Here is a 17830-nt window from a genome sequence, read left to right as displayed (position 1 = left end):
AGCAATAAAATGCTTCAAATAGTGCAGCTAGATATGCCCTCAGAGATCGAATCCTGAATAGATTGGACACATTTGAACAAAACAATTCAAGCTTGAAACCAAGATTTTAAGTTTAATTCAAATATGGGAAAATGACCGATGTTTGCATGAATTAAAAGTCCCATAACTTGAAAATATAAAATCCGAAAAAAAAAATTAAATTTAAAAGGTTCCTTACACTAATAAAACAAACTAATTGTCTAAGTTTCAAGAAACTGCTGTACCATTTGCAGTTTACTGCACAAATATAGGAAGTCTCCCCCTTTTTTAACAAATATAGTCCAATAACTCAAAACAGCAAACTTGTAAATTTATAACAATCTAAAGGGAGCTCACATCAACCAATACAAACCAATATACAAATGTTTCGAAACAATTAATTGCAGCTTTTTTTATTGTGGGAAGTGTGGATAACAGGTAGATGAACAGACTCAGATATACCATAATATGACCTATCTTAAAATACAAGCATATTTAGACATAAAAAAACAACTCTCCCCACCTTTTGGTTGGGAGGGAGACATGACTTTTTTTTTATGTGGAGGATTGACTTTTACATTGATAATCTTTATTAATCTACATAATTTTTCTAAAAATTTACATCAGATTTAAAAATTCAGATTTTTTACATTTTTTTTTTTTTGCATTTTCAAATATATGAAATGCTAGTTTGTTTAAACTGATCAATAAGACAATTCATAATGCTTTCACAAATCCATTTTTGTGTTTTGCTGAAATCTAAACATTTGCAAAACCACAGTAATAGAAAATTTCCATCTGGAAGTTTATTCATTTTGTGCCAAATACATAATTATACGGATAAATGGGCTCAATGTCAAATATTTTTCATGCTTATATTCATTTCTGACAGGTATCAATATTAATAAACTGAAAACACTAGGTTTGCACCTTATTAGAAACATTCACATCATATATCTGAAATATCAAAATTTAAAACTGTTAACAATGCTTTATGCTGAATACCATAATAGTTCACGTGACCATGGTTACCAGTACTTAGTTACTTCTTCTGAAATATGAAGTTTTAAATATCATAAGAGAAGATTTCATATAGTAAAAATAAATGATTCATTATTTATAATATCTTAACAATAATTTATGAAGACTCCCGAAACAATAAAGAATGACTCCTATATATACGGTATAACAAATCTAAAAAAAACCTTCCTGAATTATTGATTCAAGTATTTTTATTTGTTATTGCTACTAAACATGATGTATATTTAAGTAATATATTTCTGTTAAAAGTTTGTTTTTCCACCTGCAGTTTACACTAAGCTAATTAAAAACTGTTTTACATTTCTATTTAAGTAATTAATAAAGTTGTTCATTTTAGAGTAAAGGGACTCTATTCATACAAAAAAGGAAGATTTTCCACTTCGAGATAATAATTCCTAAATGCTTAAAACAATTTTTATTAACTGTTTTTTTTAATTTATTGGCAATTTCCAATGACAAGGTTATATAACATTTACTATGATTTCTTCAATAAACAGAATAATGTCAGTCTCAACATCACTCTCCCCTGTCATAATTGCAGTGTAAAATTTTCTGTGGACTTCCTTATTGCAGTTATTCTATATATGCCCACTCCCCTATTTAATGACATGAACCTTTTAACCTTCCAAAATTATTTGAATTAAAATCTAAAGAAATGACCTCCAAATTGATTTTGGATAAAATTTTAAATAGTAAGTGCACAATGAGAATATGCGATAAAGATTCTGTGAAAGTTTCATTAATTCCATTAAGCAGTCATCTTAAAGTGAAATAACTTACAAGATATGCTCCCTCTATGTCCCCATAAATTCTATTTAGCGGTGTATGAGAAGTAATGGATAAGAGATAAATAGGTGGCCCAAGTCCCCATATTTATAAATAACATTTTCTAGTTATAGGACTTTACTCATAAAAAGTGCGTATTTCTCTATTGTACATATCACCGATGTCAAAATTCACAACTTCCATATCATTTATTTTGTTTTATGCAAGTATTTGGTCCCTGTTATTTTGAAAGGACAATCTAACTGAGCAGTGCTCACAATTTGTCATTATTATACAAATCTATTGTCATAATATTAATACATGAACATTTTAAATCTTAAGATAATTAGGTAACAAGGTAGGGATAAATGAGTTCTGAAGGTGCAGCCCTTTTTTTACTTTATACTTTTTCCATTTAAGAGAACAACTATAAGTGAGGAAAATAAACAAATCTTGGAGGAAATGTTTAAGGATGGTATGACCTCCAAAGGAAAAGGCTGTGCAAAAAAACATCAGTATGCCAGCAGAAGAACAGGATTAGAAATTCAAGTTATAGTAGTAAATATCAAACTCTTATCAATTAGGTTGTGCTTATGCATGTGTTCAAATTTATTTTCAAGAGTGAAAAGACCTTGACATTTTGCATCCCAAAAGAAATGCCCTCTATAAGAAATTTAGTCTTCAATTAGAGTAAAACATGGTAGGTCCAGGACCGAAGTATTTAATATTTCAAAGGTCCTGCATCGGAAATTGAGGGTCTTGAACCTTGAACCAACCTAATTTGGACAATTCAGCTTGTTATAAGCTTTGGACACTTAATAGAATTGTCACCATTTGGAGGCCCCCAACAGGCATATCTACATACCATACCTTACATTCCTAAATTTCATTAAAATGTCCTAAGCGATTAAGGAGGAGATGCTTTCATGGGAAACGTGCACAGACGAACAGACATAAAGTGTGATTCGTATATACTTACAACTTAAGTTTAAATGGGTATTTTTAGCTTATTTTTACCCATTTAAAGATTTTTTTAAAAAGAAAGAAGAGGGCTTTAAAATATAATATATGCAATGGTGTATACAAAATTAAAAAAAAATAAAAATTTCATGAATCATGAAAGTTTATCTTTTTTTAACATTTGAGAGCTCCAAATATATGCCCAACATTGAAGAGTGCCAAAGCGCTAATGGTTAATGCATACTTTCAAGGATATATCATTTATTTTAAAATAAGGACTGGATTGGAAACAGGAACAAGGTGGAACAGGGGAGAAAATGTGAGAGGAAAAAACCAGTCTACTGTAGGGGTATGACCTCATACAACTGTTATGTGCAGGAAAATAAAGGTGACTGTTTTAGCTTTTCTTTCATTTCATGTTAACATCATAACTTTTATACAAAACTTACTTGATAGAATTTGTGGTGCCTAAATAATATATAGGTAAGTATCAAGTGAAAATTAAACCCCAGAGCTTAGTTTTTGTAATGGCACATTGTTGTACTGTTTTGTGCAAAATTGTTGATTCACCTGAATGCTAACGACTTTTCATTTACAAATTATGCAAAAAAGCTGTACACTCACATTTTTGCAAAAATAGTATGAACGTCAAAATGTCCAGATCTGCAAGCAGCCATTGCAATCTTTATCATATATACATATTGATTTCTTTTATTTCATCATGTTCATTGACCTGCTATATGACAAAGGAAACATGAATAAATAAATAATCAGCATGCAATGCCCTTTTTTTTATTTTTTCACATATTACATTTTTACGAGCTTAATTTAAAATTGGCTTATAAATAAAAAAAAACACTATATAAAGCCTGTATGGAGCAATAAATGTAAAGGGGAGGAAATTTTACAACTTCCTTAACCGTGACATTCATCTTCTACTTTTACGTAATGGCCATGAATTATTTGCAAAAATGTATAGTTCCAGTAGGTATCTTTGGATTATATTTGCAGCTTTTTGTAAACCCTTGATCAAAATGCTTCAAGTTGACTCTTTTCATGTTTCAATAAATTTCAGACAAATTCAGTACAATTGCTGATTGGTCAGATGGTTGGAACCAACTGACAGAGGAAGAAAAAAAATGTACCAAGTGAAGGAAAACAACTTCAACAAAGAACCCCCAGAACCACATAGAGCATTAAAGGAACTCATTAAAACAATTTGTTCCTTAATAAGTGAACATTCTGAAGGAACAAATTAAAATGAAAGCTAAAATGTATAACAATTTAGTCGGGGTGTTGTTCAGACTACCCTAATTTTTATTCTTGTATTCAATTTCTCTGTTACAAAACACAAGTTAAATGTCAGTTGTAAGGGTAAACACAGTTATTGTCTATGTATAATAAATACTGTCTTTACTATATGACTAAAATATTTGTTCAACCAATTTTATTACGTTTATTTTGTTAAGCTAAACTCATTATGATCTCTGAAAGAAAAATATTATTTACAATAACAACTTATGATCATTGTTTGGAAACGAAAGTTTGCATATGCTATACTCTGGTTTGTCTATGCACATTCTCGTTGATGTTACAAAGTTAAGTGAGCTCCTAAATATTTTATTATTATCATTATTTAGCATTATTTCAAAATGCACAGTTAATAATTATCATGATAATGATGTATTGTATAATGATGTTGAAAAAATGCTTATTTTATCTCATAGATTAATGAACTAGCAGACACTGGATTGGAGGCATGTGTGATGGGGGGTTGATCTTCAAGAGCAGTTCATAGAAATGGGCACACCAAAGATGTGCAGTTTCTTAAAGGGAAACCCAGATATTATACAGAAAGTGTATTTGCACTTTACAAATGGTATATGTACAATATGTATACAAATACAATTTCATAAACCGAATAAAAATAACATGCTTCACAAAGTGCAGTTTGGGCAAGTAGATGTATGGACAAACTTGCACAGCTTTGATCTATGATTACAATTAGACATTTGAAACAGGACTAGGATTTGACCTTATTCGAAAGTGGCCACTTCCATAAATTGTTCCAGTCAAAGCCCACAAAATCAATCCTAACCATCTTTTGGGGGTATGGTACAATTTCAAAGTGATCCAATCATTTTTACTCAAGTAAATTGTTTCTGCCCCCCTTATTCTTAAGTTGGCTCAAGTCATAACCCTAAAAAATCATTCCCAGTCTTTCTTTGGTGGTAGGGCACCTTTCATTAAAAATAATATGAGATCCATTCACATTTACTCAAGTTATTGTTCAAGTATAAGGAAAATGCTTGTCTCTGGCAGAGGATGCTTACGGTATCCTGTTGGTGCACCTGGTTCATGTTCCAAGTTGCTGAAATTACTTTTGTTACATTTCATTTCTTATGTTGGTTATTTTATTTTTCTTGCTTGTGTCTTTATTCCAGGATTACATTCTTATAATTTCTGCTTGGTTCCCTTGAATACTCTTAAAACATACAAGTTTTAACCAACGTAATTAATCCAAGACTTCCTTTAGCTTGAACTTGGAATGCAATTTGAAAGAGTTTCATTCACTAGCAGTCAGGTTTTTTTTAGAACATGAGGGATAAGCATGTTTCTGGCCACCCATTTTGGTCCAAATTTTTTGTGATTATATATATAAATAAGAAAAATGACCAATAGTGCTTCTGGGTCATTTTATATCAAAATGCATTAAACAAAGAATGAAAAACAATTAAGAGTATTAATAGTCATCTGTGATTTGTCTCACCCAGCACAAACTAGGAATACTTTGAGCAAGCTCACAAAATAAAATAACCCCTGCTTCAAATAGACTTGTTGGATTATCTCCCTTTAGGACTCATTAAGCAGCAATTATATTACTTCATGCAATTAGATTTACAAATCATTCCCAACCTTCCTATTAAGTTTCACCATAATCCCTTGAGCAGTTTAGGGAGGACATGAACTTACAAGGTATTAACATGTAAAATTCCTAATTTAGATTACCTCCCATGGAAATCCTCCTACAGTAATTAAATTCCTTGATGATCTACATATGATACTAAAAAGGACTATTAGGTTTCATTAAAATCCCCTGATCTGTTTAGGAGGACTTTTAACATGTAAAAACCCTTAATTTGGATTATCTCCCATTGGAGTCCCACACTGGTTATATTCCTTCAAGCACATAGATCTACATATGAAGCCCAACCTTCCTAAATATTTTTCTCAAAATCCCATGAGCAGTTTAGGAGGAGTAGCCTTTACAAGGTTTTAACATGTAAAACCCTTAATTAGGATTATCTCCCATTGTAGTCCTCCTGCAGTAATAATATTTCTTCATGCACATCTACATATGATAACCTTTCTTAAAAATTTCATCAAAATCCCTTGAGTGGTTTGTAAGAAGTTGTGCTTACAATAAATGTGGACTGACAAACAGACAGACGAAAGGACAATCTGCATTTTATTGTTTACTTCGTGGACCTTGAAACACAGTGTTACAATGCAAAACATATTTAGTGCCTTTTCTTAACACTTTTATCATGCAAAAAATAGCATTTTGACATTTTTCATCAGCATTTTTACACAAATGATGTTTTGCTTAAAATACTGAATTCAGTGCTCTATAAATGACAATTCTCCATGCAATTGAATGGTAGGCTAGTCTAAGAACCCATTCTCGTGAAAAAAGAGTCACATGACGAGACTTACATACCTTATACCTATATATATTTTTTCGGGTAGACAGATAGCATAACTGATATTAATGGAGTCTACATGATCATTAAGAATATATCTTCTTTTTTGTGTCACTTGTTTTTAAAAATCACATATTTTTATGGAAGTCAAAAGAAAGATGGAATCTCTGATATAAAAGACTTGAGGAAAAAAGGCCAGGACCATATGAGTAGGTTGTATTGTAAGTTATTTTTAATAAGTCTTAATGCAGTGATTTTTATATGCATATTATTATACATGTTTATAACAGTTCTATTGGGTGGACAACCAAAATAATAAGCATTTTCTTACCAAAATGTGCTATATTTACCTTGTTAATTATCAAATTAGTCAAAACTTGAAGTTGCATGCATTATTGTGCTTGATATACCAATTCCCTTACTTGAAATTGAAATTCAACAGCAACATTAACAATCTTCCATGTATGACATATCTATACAAAGCCACTAACCAATTTTGATATCTATCCATTTAGTGGGAGTTGAGGTTTTGTGATAAAAATTGTCATTCCATAAAAATGAAAAATGGGTCAGACTGAAATGGCTGCATTTTGTATAATAGGAAGTAGATGTCTGATAGGTCTTAAACGATATTGGACCCATACCTGATGCTGGATACCAAGTATCAAGAGGTTAGGATTAGTAAGTTTGCTGATACAAAAATTACCCTATAGCCGATGGCCCGACCAACATTCACTATGATACATCCCAATATTAACTATGTGAAATTCAGCCAAAAAGGGGAAGCCCCATGAAACAGGAAGTAAACATCAAACAACAAATGAAACTGCTTTCAAGGAATGCCCAATCTATAAAAAGCCACATACCTACCATCAACCTGTCCAGTTCAAGCCAATATTTTTCTAATGATTTTTTTAGACAGACAAAATGTTTTAAGTTGACCACACACTGGTTGAGTAGGATAATAATATTCCTCATTGAAACTAGCAACATTCTAAATTCTTTAGTGTTTGGAATTCCATTCCAAATGGGAATTTTCATGTACATTATATACTTATATCTTTGTATAACAGAAAAACGTACAATGGCTTTTGTTATTGGGTTTGATAAGAAAGTCATATCCTAAAACTTTGACTTCATAAACCATCAATTAGCACATTACCTATGCACAATGCAATGGCTCCTACAAATATTTTGCCAATATGTTTTAGCAATTATATTTATAAAAGCATAAATATATATATTTATATATCTCTCTTTGAAAATACAGAAAAGACAGAAAAAATGAAACAATTATTGACTTTTACTACAAGTACATGATGTAGTACCCAACATGACTTCATTTTATAACTCAGAATTTATTTTTTATATTCATCATATGTGTGATAACTACAGGATTGTAAACGTATAAATATATTTACCTTTTTAAGCTGAAGCTGTAAGGAAGGAATGTCACTTCCCTTATAACAAAGTGGCTGATGGCAAGGTTAAATCACAGGTGTCCCAACTGAGCTGCTTCCAATCAGGGCCATGTCAGGATATGGTAGAGAAAAGCTTCTCAAGTTGATGTCTGTTAATAATATAACAGTAGACATGTGAGTCCTAAATAATACAAACACATTTTATACTTCTGTACAACTGATATATATATTCGGTAATCATGCATGACTTTTGAATTTGCCACTCGACATGTGTAAAAAGTATCTCCCCTACATTACTTAATGTTTGTGTATTTTGGTTACTGTGAAGACTTTCACTTAGTACTCTTTTGGAATGTCCTAAAAGTTGTATTGGTTTATTATATATAGATGTACATGTACCTGGCACCAAGCATTTAATAACATGTACTACTGTATAATAAAACATTAATTTCTTAAATCATCATTGTCTGAAATTACATTGTAGTAAATTTCTACATACTTAATGAACTTTAAAAATTGTCCTCACAATTAATTTACTAATATTTCTTTTACTGATTGGAGATTTGTTATATACATGTACCTCTATTTTCAGACAAACCCTTTCTCCATCCAATGAAAAACAGATTGATTTTGTTAGTTCAGCTCTCCAAGGTGATACATCCATAGAAATATAAATCAGGCTTGGTGGAAATTATTGTAATTGACATTATCACAGTTCTTGTCCTCCTTATGATTTGGTTACGACTGAAAAATTAAAAAGGAACAATTAAAAGATAAAAAATATATAAAGAACGAATATGTTAATCAATCTGTATTTAATCTACTGCTTATGCAATCAATGATTTAAGCTAGAGAGCCAGTAGAATGAGACACCCATTTAGCAAATACTTAATTGTACGGAGGGTCATATGGCATTATGTTTACTGGTATGTCATCCCGAAAAAATTAAATGGACCGAAGCGCAGCTGAGGACCATATAGTTTTTAAGGACGACATTGCAGTCCATATAGTGCCATCTGACCCTCCGTACAATTAAGTATTTGCTAAATGGGTGTCTCATTCTACTGGCTCTTTAGCTTAAATCATTGATTGCATAAGCAGTAGATTAAATACAGATTGGTTAACATATTCGTTCTTTATATATTTTTTATCTTTTAATTGTTCCTTTTTTATTTTTCAGTCGTAACCAAATTAATTTATATAAGAATAAAGTTAATTCATAGCAGTCCATATAGTGCCATCTGACCCTCCGTACTATTAACTATTAGCTTCATCATACTTTTCCAGTTAACAAGCTTCATTCAAAAAAGTACTCAACTGCACTTTGTGATGCTGAATATATCATTTTCTACAACATGCAAGCCAATTTTGTTGCACTAATAGTAAGTTTGGAATCTTTTTACTCCTGTATAGCCTTCAATGAATCTTCATCTAACAAAGCAAATCTGCCACACGACATTTTTGTTTCGATTGAAAATCAAATAACGGAATCGAATCTGGAACAAGACTGTCAATGGAAATATGCCACACCTTCCGGTCCAATATAATTTCCCACCGGCATATTTAGCATTGCATGGACTTACACAATTTAAATACAGAAATAGACATATAATTTCTTACAAGTATTATATTATAATATAATATGTGCTTACATTATACTTTTGGATTTTCATTTTTTTTAAACTCAGTGTGATGTACGTTTATCAACTGGTCCATATAAGTTATACGGACCATGATATGGACCTCCTAGCTATCAAATAAAGAGAATTACATCATTATTTAAGAAGTTGTTTTTTCTCTTTACTTCTACAAAATTCATATCTGAAAGGTGTAATATAGCAATTAGTTATGACAAGATACTTTGGGTCAAATTAATATAGGAGAGTTCATTAATGATGTCATATTGACTTTATTCCTGATTGCATCCCATTAGACGTCAAATTGACTGGCAAATGAACAACATAATAAACAATTTTCAAATGAAGGAAACAAATTCTACTTCATAAACTTAATAACCAATTTTGGTTCTGTATAAATTTTTTTAGATGAAATAATTCATAGTCTGTCTGTCAATTTATTGTTCTGTTACCAACTTGAAAAATGAATTTGTAGTGATGTTTAAATATAATCCACTTTTTCTGACACAGTTGGTATAGTTTCACTTTTTACCCTTTGACCTTAAGGACGCTCTTCTATGGAAACACAAATCACATGACCGCACTTATGTTTTCTGTTTGGTAAAATACTGCTAACTTAGTGGTGTTCGATAAAACTGTATTGAAAATTTGAAATAGCGTCAGAAAAAACAATCGAAATTTTGACATTGTGTGCCATGTGTTATTATTTGAAAAAGAACAAAATTTCAATGTGTTGGCTATCTTTTTTTTTAAATAGTACTTGTTTTCAATAACCTTGTTAATAGTTTTTTTTCCAAAGCCTAATTACTTAATATTAATCTGAGATTATCTTTGATGGAAATGTTTATTTGTAGTTTATGGAATCAAAAGAATTTTCAATCTTCTTTATATGACGATTTAAAGTGGATGTCAAATTAAATGGACCTTAGCTAAGCTTCTGTCCATAATTTTTTTCGGGGCCACTAACCAGCCAATATATATTGCCATATGACCCTCAGCAGCCTGAACTATTTGTCATTAAGTTATTTTTTCCTCCAGTATACAATATTTGTATTAAAAAAACTGTTCTTTCAACTTTTATGGCAATTGTTTTTATATAGGAAATGGTCATCAAGTTTTTAGTTTGAAATATATGTTCAATCATATGCTTTGTACCAGTATATTTAATGCTTAAAATAATCTATCCAATTTCAGAATCTGACATCATAACACTTACCCAAGAAGAATACATGTAAGTGAAAAGAGTTGTCAAAGTATATTGCTTTTGTCAAGTACATACCGGTAATATTCGAAATTGTAAGATGAATTTTTTATGACAGCAGAAATAAACAGTTTTTTCAACAAGAAGTCTAAAAACTGTTTACTGTTAAACCTGTGCAATCTCTTGGTGTACCTAACATGCCTAATGATTACTATTATTTGTAGGATTTTTTAAAAACTTTTTTCAAGTCACAATCATCACAAAAATTTATTTTATGATTTAATTGTCTAAAAATCATGCATGTGTATAATGTAGATCTGAAACTTTCAAATACTTCATTAAAAACTATTAAACAAATTAGCAAATCTATAAATACTGATATCAGACTAGAAAAAACATATTTCCAAACTACCAACCTCAAATGGCCAATAGTTTTTAGAAGCTAATTTTTTTTGTGGGAGGATATCACTAGTAACTAACATTTATTGTACATATGTGCTAAAACGTATAAATCTATAAAATTGTATAAACATTATAACAAATATAATCTAATTGTTTATCATTTTAGGTTCTTACGGAAACAAGATGATTTTGCAATGGTAGAATTACCAAATGATTTTGGTAATTTTTATTTTTTTTTATATCATTTTACATTAGCTATTATTTCAATGAAACCTATACATCATGTTAAAATCATATCTTGTCAATAATTATAATAAAAATTATGAATTATACAAATGCAACAGACAAAATTGTATGTAATGATTGCTTGAAAATGAAAACCATTTCATTTTCAGATCAAATGTAATGAAAATAGTATAGCAATTAAAATAATTTTTAAATATTTGAAGAAAAAAAAACCATTAAAACAAGAAATTAGATTTTGAGCACATTAAGAATTTCAGATGTAAGATCATTGGGTTTCTCTAATATCACTTCCTTTCTTTTTTTATTAGCATGATTATTTCAAGATTATTTCTGAGTTACATGTACATATGTGGAATACTAGTATATTTTCAGAACTGCTAACAGATATAATAAATTTCACAACCAACACAAACTTCCATCATGGCCCATACTAAACTCACACCAACAACTAAAAAAGCCAACACACACACATACAACTACAAGTGTGACACACACAGTTAAAACAACATGTATGAACAAATAGAAACACCAGAATCTATCATTGTTTCACACACACCACCATCATCTTCAAATGAAAATGAAGATATAAATACAGAAACAAAAAAGAGAAAAGAAAGAAAAGAATCTGAAGGCAGCAATACGAAAACTAAATTAGGTAAATTAATTGCATGATACACGTGATTTCCACAATTTAATCAAAATAATATAAGATTAATCATTTATGGAAAGGCGATGCTTCAATCCATCAAGTGTACTTCTCCAGAATCCTTTCTCTGTGAAATTGACAATGTAAATGACAGCCAATAATGCGAAATGGTTGTAAATTTCAGTGTATGAAATACACTGTATAAGAGAATTTTTTGGTGGTTAAAATTATTTTTCCCGAATATAAAAAAATAAAATATGCTGGTTAGACCAAGTACAACAGAACTTTGTAAGATTTTATACATTTTATTTACAGGAGCTACACCAGAGATGAGAATATTCTTCAATAGTCAGCATCAAGCCTTGCAAGCGAACACACCAACACAAAGAAGATGGGACAAAAATATAATAAAAACTTGTTTAAGTCTGTGGTCTAAAACCCTCGCTCATTTCAGGATTTGAAGGATAGTAATGTATTTATTTTGCCATTAACTACAGAGATACAGAAGTGCTGCACCCCAAAATCAAGGAATTCAAGAAGAAATGTTAAGATGGATGCTGAACACTGCAAAAATTCAAGGTTTGCCTCCCTCTGGTTAATACGGAGGATTGATTCATGACGAGACAAAAATACAAGAAGACTAAGTAATGAATACATAAGCACATCGGTTGGATTGATACAGGTGATGAAGCACATACTTTCAGGGTATTAAAAGAGAAAACTGTGCAACAGACTTTAGCCTCCCAAGTCCTGCAGATATCATTTTTGGGCTACACAGGATTTAGATTTCCTGTTACACACTTTCCCACAGCAGGAGTTACAGCATCAGAGCTATATTTAATTATATGGGAATTAATTTCCCAGCTGCAGTCTTGGAGGTTTTGTGTTGATCAGATACTGCAAGATGGAGTTGAGCAAAACAAAAAATTTTTTTAAACTTCACTTTGAAAATGAAAAAGATGCTCAGTCCAAGAGTTACATGAATGAAAACCTTGTAGATCCAACAAGAAGAGTTGCACATTCTCAATTTTTTTCGCATAACATTAAAAAACTAAGAAACGACATTTTGAGTATTGGAGACCACCCATTTAACACCAGAAAAATCATTAAAAATGGACATTTTATAGTTTGGGATCATCGGATTGATGCAGTGAAATGGGATGAAAAAACTAATTCAAGAAGGATACACTATAAAATAACACAATCTCATTTGAAAAACGGAACAATACTTGACAGTGCAGTTGATTTCCTTGAAAATACAAGCCAGCTGATATTAATTTTTAGAGACCCAAGATTGGTATTATCCAAAAATGACATGCGAATCAAAACTTTGAACAATATTTTATTCTGGTTTCGAGCATGGAGAGAAGAAATAATGAATTTACCCATTACTCACTAGGAAAGGAAAAGCGTTTACCTGGGAAAAAAAGTTTGGATGATGTAGATAGCTTAATCTCAACATTTATTGAAATATGTCCAATTCATACACTACAGTTTCCGGGAGAAGGAGTCTCACCATCTAGATTTAATTCAGACATTATAGAAAATAACTTTTGTCAGGTCCGGGGACTACACAATAGTAATACAACAAATCCAAACTATAACACATACAAATCTACCATGAACAGTGTAATGATAGGATAATCGAGCAAGTCAAGAGGGCGGAAGTCAAACACTGGCTTACCAACTGCTGATCCATATTGTTTTGACATTGAGATTCCTAAAAAAAATGAAGAGACAACCTTTGAAAGATTTGTCAACCAACACATTAGATAAATAATTAAGCAATGAATACTATGTTGTCTTGGTAGGTTTAGATTTATACAGTAACACTATTCCCTCCTTACATCAGACATACATTTTATTGTAGGTTATCTCCCATTTGCAAGAGGTGTTCCAAAATGCAAAATTTCTAGCATCAAAGGATTTTTATGTATGTACACCAACCATGTAAAAGTTTATGAGTAAAGAAATTTTAAACTAAATACATATAAAGAGATGAAAACTTATATGTAATCCTTGTCTTGTCATAGAACTCTTGTTAAGAATAATTAACTCTTGCAAATTTCAGAAAACCTATAAAAAGGTAAATAGTGGGATTAGTTGTTGAGAAACAGTACAACATTTATACCTCCCATCTAACAAAAGTTTTCTTGCATTCCACATATCCACATCAAAGTGCCACACAAACAATTGAGTGATCTCTCCTCCAGGTGGTAAATTTATTTCTTAGGGATGTATTAACTGTTCAGATTGACTACTGATTTCTCCACTGTAAAAAAAAAAAGCAAAAATAGACTTTAGGTTATTGCACAACTTCTATTCAGGTCTTATAAATTAATATGTTTCCCTTTTTGTGAGAACCATCAATCCTTTTTGGCTAATTTTAAGGAATTTTACTACACATTTAAAAAAATACATACATGTATAATGCAGGATATCCAATTACATTGATATTAATATGATATAACTGAAACAGAGTTTTGAATATTTGCAGTTGACGTAATTTGTTGTTTATTTTTTCTCCCTGTTGTCGTGTTTGTGCACAAGTCGATTTCACCTTGACAGTCAAGAGCTTTAAAGTATACAAGTGATTCTCCTTTTCAGGTAAATCGGATTAGGCCAAATAAGATTGCGTGTTTCCTGTTACATACAGCCCTATTTTTTAGTCCAAACAATAGTTTTTTTGCAACCGTTAAGGCACAATGACTCTCTCATAGACATAATGTATAAAAATATAGAAAACAAAACAAATGAACAATAATCCCACGCTATTATGTTGACGTAATCAGAACCACACATAGTTTTTGTTTGGTCATACGAAATGATATGCATGGTTGCTTGCTTCATACAGTTTTTATTCTGGTTGATTTAATAGTAAGAGTGCACATCTTTGTCATAGTTGGGTCTTTTATTTAGATTCCCTACTCCTCCCCCAACATACACACACACACACGGTACTTACTTTGTGCACATCGTCTGCAATTAATTTAAATAGAATCATGTAATGCTCTATGAAAACGCTCTATTTTGGCATTACTTTGAGGATAGTAAAAACTTGTTTTAATATGTTCTATTCGCATTTCCTTATGAGTCTCTTTCATCGTACGATTACAATTTTCAAGACCATTATCTGTAGTAATTTGCAAAGGAAAACCTATTGATAAGATATGCTCAACCAGCAGCTCAATGATATTACCAGCATTCTTCAATTTTACTGCAAACGCTTCATGATAACCACTGTATAAATCAATAAAACCAATGACATACCTGTTTCCGGTAAGAGTAGTCGGATAAGGTCCACTAAGGTCTAGGCCAATACAAGCAAATGGATAAGGTGGTATGCCAGTCTGCTGTACTGGTGGTTTGATTTTCTTCAAATTTCTGGTCTGACATGATACACAAGTAGAAATATAATTAAACAAATGTTTATACATACTAGGCCAATAATATTTACTTTTCAGTGCATCAAACATTCTGTTATCGTGAAACGCCTTGAAAACCATTTCATGCATGTGTGAAGGGACGTACAAGCGCATTGTCGGAGATGTGTCACTATTTGACAAAAAAATATAAACGGCCATCTTCAGCTACAATAACTTATTCTGAATGCTTTTCTTTGCTTTGCCAGTTAACAGATAGTCTCTCAACTTAACAATGGTCTTATCTTTCTCTTGCTCAGCTTTCAAATCTGTTGTATCTATCTCGGCAGAACAATTATGATCATGACTTAAATCTAGATTTTGCTTATTACATGTGGCAAACTGTTTTGGCTCAAAATTATTAGAATACCAAGTATGGACTTGAAAAGCATTATCACTTATATCGAGTTCCTGATAATTTTCATTACTATCAACAGCAGCGCTATCTGCGGGCAACCCTGAAAGAAAATCCGCCACTAAGTTGTTTTTGCCTGGAATATATTCAATTGTACAATTGTAACTAGAAATAAAAGTAGCCCAGAGCTGAATGCGCTTGTTTTGAATGGGTGAGTCAAAAATGTAACGCAACGGTTGATGGTCTGTTCGAATGACAAATTTTGCCCCATGCAAATAATGATCCAATTTCTGTAAAGCATAAAATATACTGAAACTTTCTTTTTCAATGGTACTGTATCTAACCTGGGATTCATTTAATTTGTGTGATACAAAATATATGGGTTTCTCAAGTATTTGTTCATTAGGCATCTCGACTAATTGAGATAAAACTGCCCCTACACAATATTTGCTTGCGTCAATTGTGAGTATAAAATCTTTTGACAAATATGGGTGATTTACAATTTGGACTTTAATAAATCAAAAACTGTTGGTTGTTCTTCAGACCATACAAGCTTTACGTTTTTCTTGGTTAGTTCAACAAGAGGAATAGCAATTTCAGAAAACCCACCGATAAACCGCCTATACCAATTGAAAAGTCCGAGAGCAGCTCAAAACTCTTTTACCTTTTTTTGGAGATGGAAAATCTCTGATTGCTTTGACCTTCTGTAAGTCTGGTTTAATACCGGTCTCTGTAATGACAAATCCTAAATAATTAGTTTCTTTTTGCAAAAATGAACACTTCTTTATTTTTAACCTGATATTGTGTTCTCGCAATCTATCAAAATTCATCTGTAAATGACGCATGTGTTCTTCAGTTGACCTAGAAAATACTAGAATATCATCAAGATAAGCTATTGCAAACTTTTGATAACCTTTTAGCACAATAGACATTAACTGCTGAAAAACAGAAGGAGCATTACAAAGTCCAAACAGCATGATGTTAAAAGAAAATACACCCTGCGGGCATGTGAAGGATGCTTTTCGCTTAGCCCCTTCATCTAATTCAACTGCCCAATACGCAGATCTGGCGTCAAGAGAAGACATACACTGTATTTCCTAACAGCGAGAGAATATCATCTATCAACGGTAACGACCAACTCTTAGTAATTTTGTTTAATTTCCGAAAATCACAAAAAATTCTCAAAGTCCCATCTTTTTTCCTAACAACTACCAAAGGAAAAGCTCATGGTGAATCAGATTCTTTGATCACATTTGCGTCAAGCATTTTCTCAATACAATGATCTACCTCATGACGATAATGCAATGGCACCCTGTACGGACGAAGCCGCATTGGCGGGTGATCCCCAGTATTTTCGAAGTCTTAGTCCTACCTATATCCCTATCAGTATGTGCGAACACATGCTCAATAGCCATAATCAACTCATTGATTTGATCTCTAAATTCGTCTGGTATCTGGACATGATTTTCTAATTCAGATTTGCTAACCGCATTGATTTCAATATGTGTATCGGGCTCGTACCGTGATACAAAATTCGACATGTTCGTTTCCGATATAGTTTCATCGGAGATTTGGTGAGCGTAACCTAAAAAACACCCACGCCTAAGATGTTCCGTTTGATTTGTATTGTTCGCAATCATAAGTGGAAAACGTCTACTTTGACGCATTTTAACTAAACTATTCCCAAGCATAATACCCGGATGAGAAGCAATTACCTGCATCTGCGGCTTCAATTTGAATAAACTGACATTTTTTTTTAAACTCGACTTACGGTTTAATCTTGCTTGACAAACATAAACTTGTTGAGGTTTTAAAACTATGCTTCTCGACAATCGTACCATGGAAGCTATACGCGTGTCGTCCTCTAAAGGTACATTTGAACTATTAATTTTCAAAGAATGCAAATCATAATAAGCCTCACCCCATACTTTAAAAGCCAATCCCTGCCTAAAATAATATTCCTATTGATATTTTAACCACATAAAATTGATGTGTCAAAATTTCTTTTCCAA

The 17830-nt window shown here is 31.7% G+C and overlaps 1 long non-coding RNA gene and 2 pseudogenes across 2 annotated transcripts; 2 read left to right on the top strand and 1 right to left on the bottom strand.

Moving 5' to 3' along the window:
• Positions 1-936: 936 nt before the first annotated feature.
• LOC148620288 (uncharacterized) lies at positions 937-10501 on the bottom strand. The gene is made up of 5 exons (XR_015921766.1): positions 9228-10501; positions 8490-8653; positions 7910-8058; positions 3409-3520; positions 937-1069 (listed from the first exon to the last, which is right to left on the bottom strand). It is a non-coding gene; the product is annotated as an uncharacterized LOC148620288 (long non-coding RNA).
• LOC148620287 (uncharacterized) lies at positions 4046-12696 on the top strand (annotated as a pseudogene). The gene is made up of 8 exons (XR_015921765.1): positions 4046-4663; positions 6636-6709; positions 7090-7169; positions 7919-8083; positions 8502-8560; positions 10741-10777; positions 11316-11368; positions 12357-12696. The product of XR_015921765.1 is annotated as an uncharacterized LOC148620287 (transcript).
• On the top strand, positions 12696-13976 carry LOC148620286 (uncharacterized; annotated as a pseudogene).
• The last annotated feature ends 3854 nt before the right edge of the window (positions 13977-17830 follow it).

Source organism: Perna viridis, chromosome 4 (genome assembly GCF_037379345.1).
Source record: "Perna viridis isolate PV_CMFRI_1.1 ecotype Kerala chromosome 4, ASM3737934v1, whole genome shotgun sequence".
Taxonomy (NCBI): Eukaryota; Metazoa; Mollusca; class Bivalvia; order Mytilida; family Mytilidae; genus Perna; species Perna viridis.
Note: the sequence above shows the minus strand (reverse complement) of the source record. Positions and strands in the feature narration are given on the sequence as shown.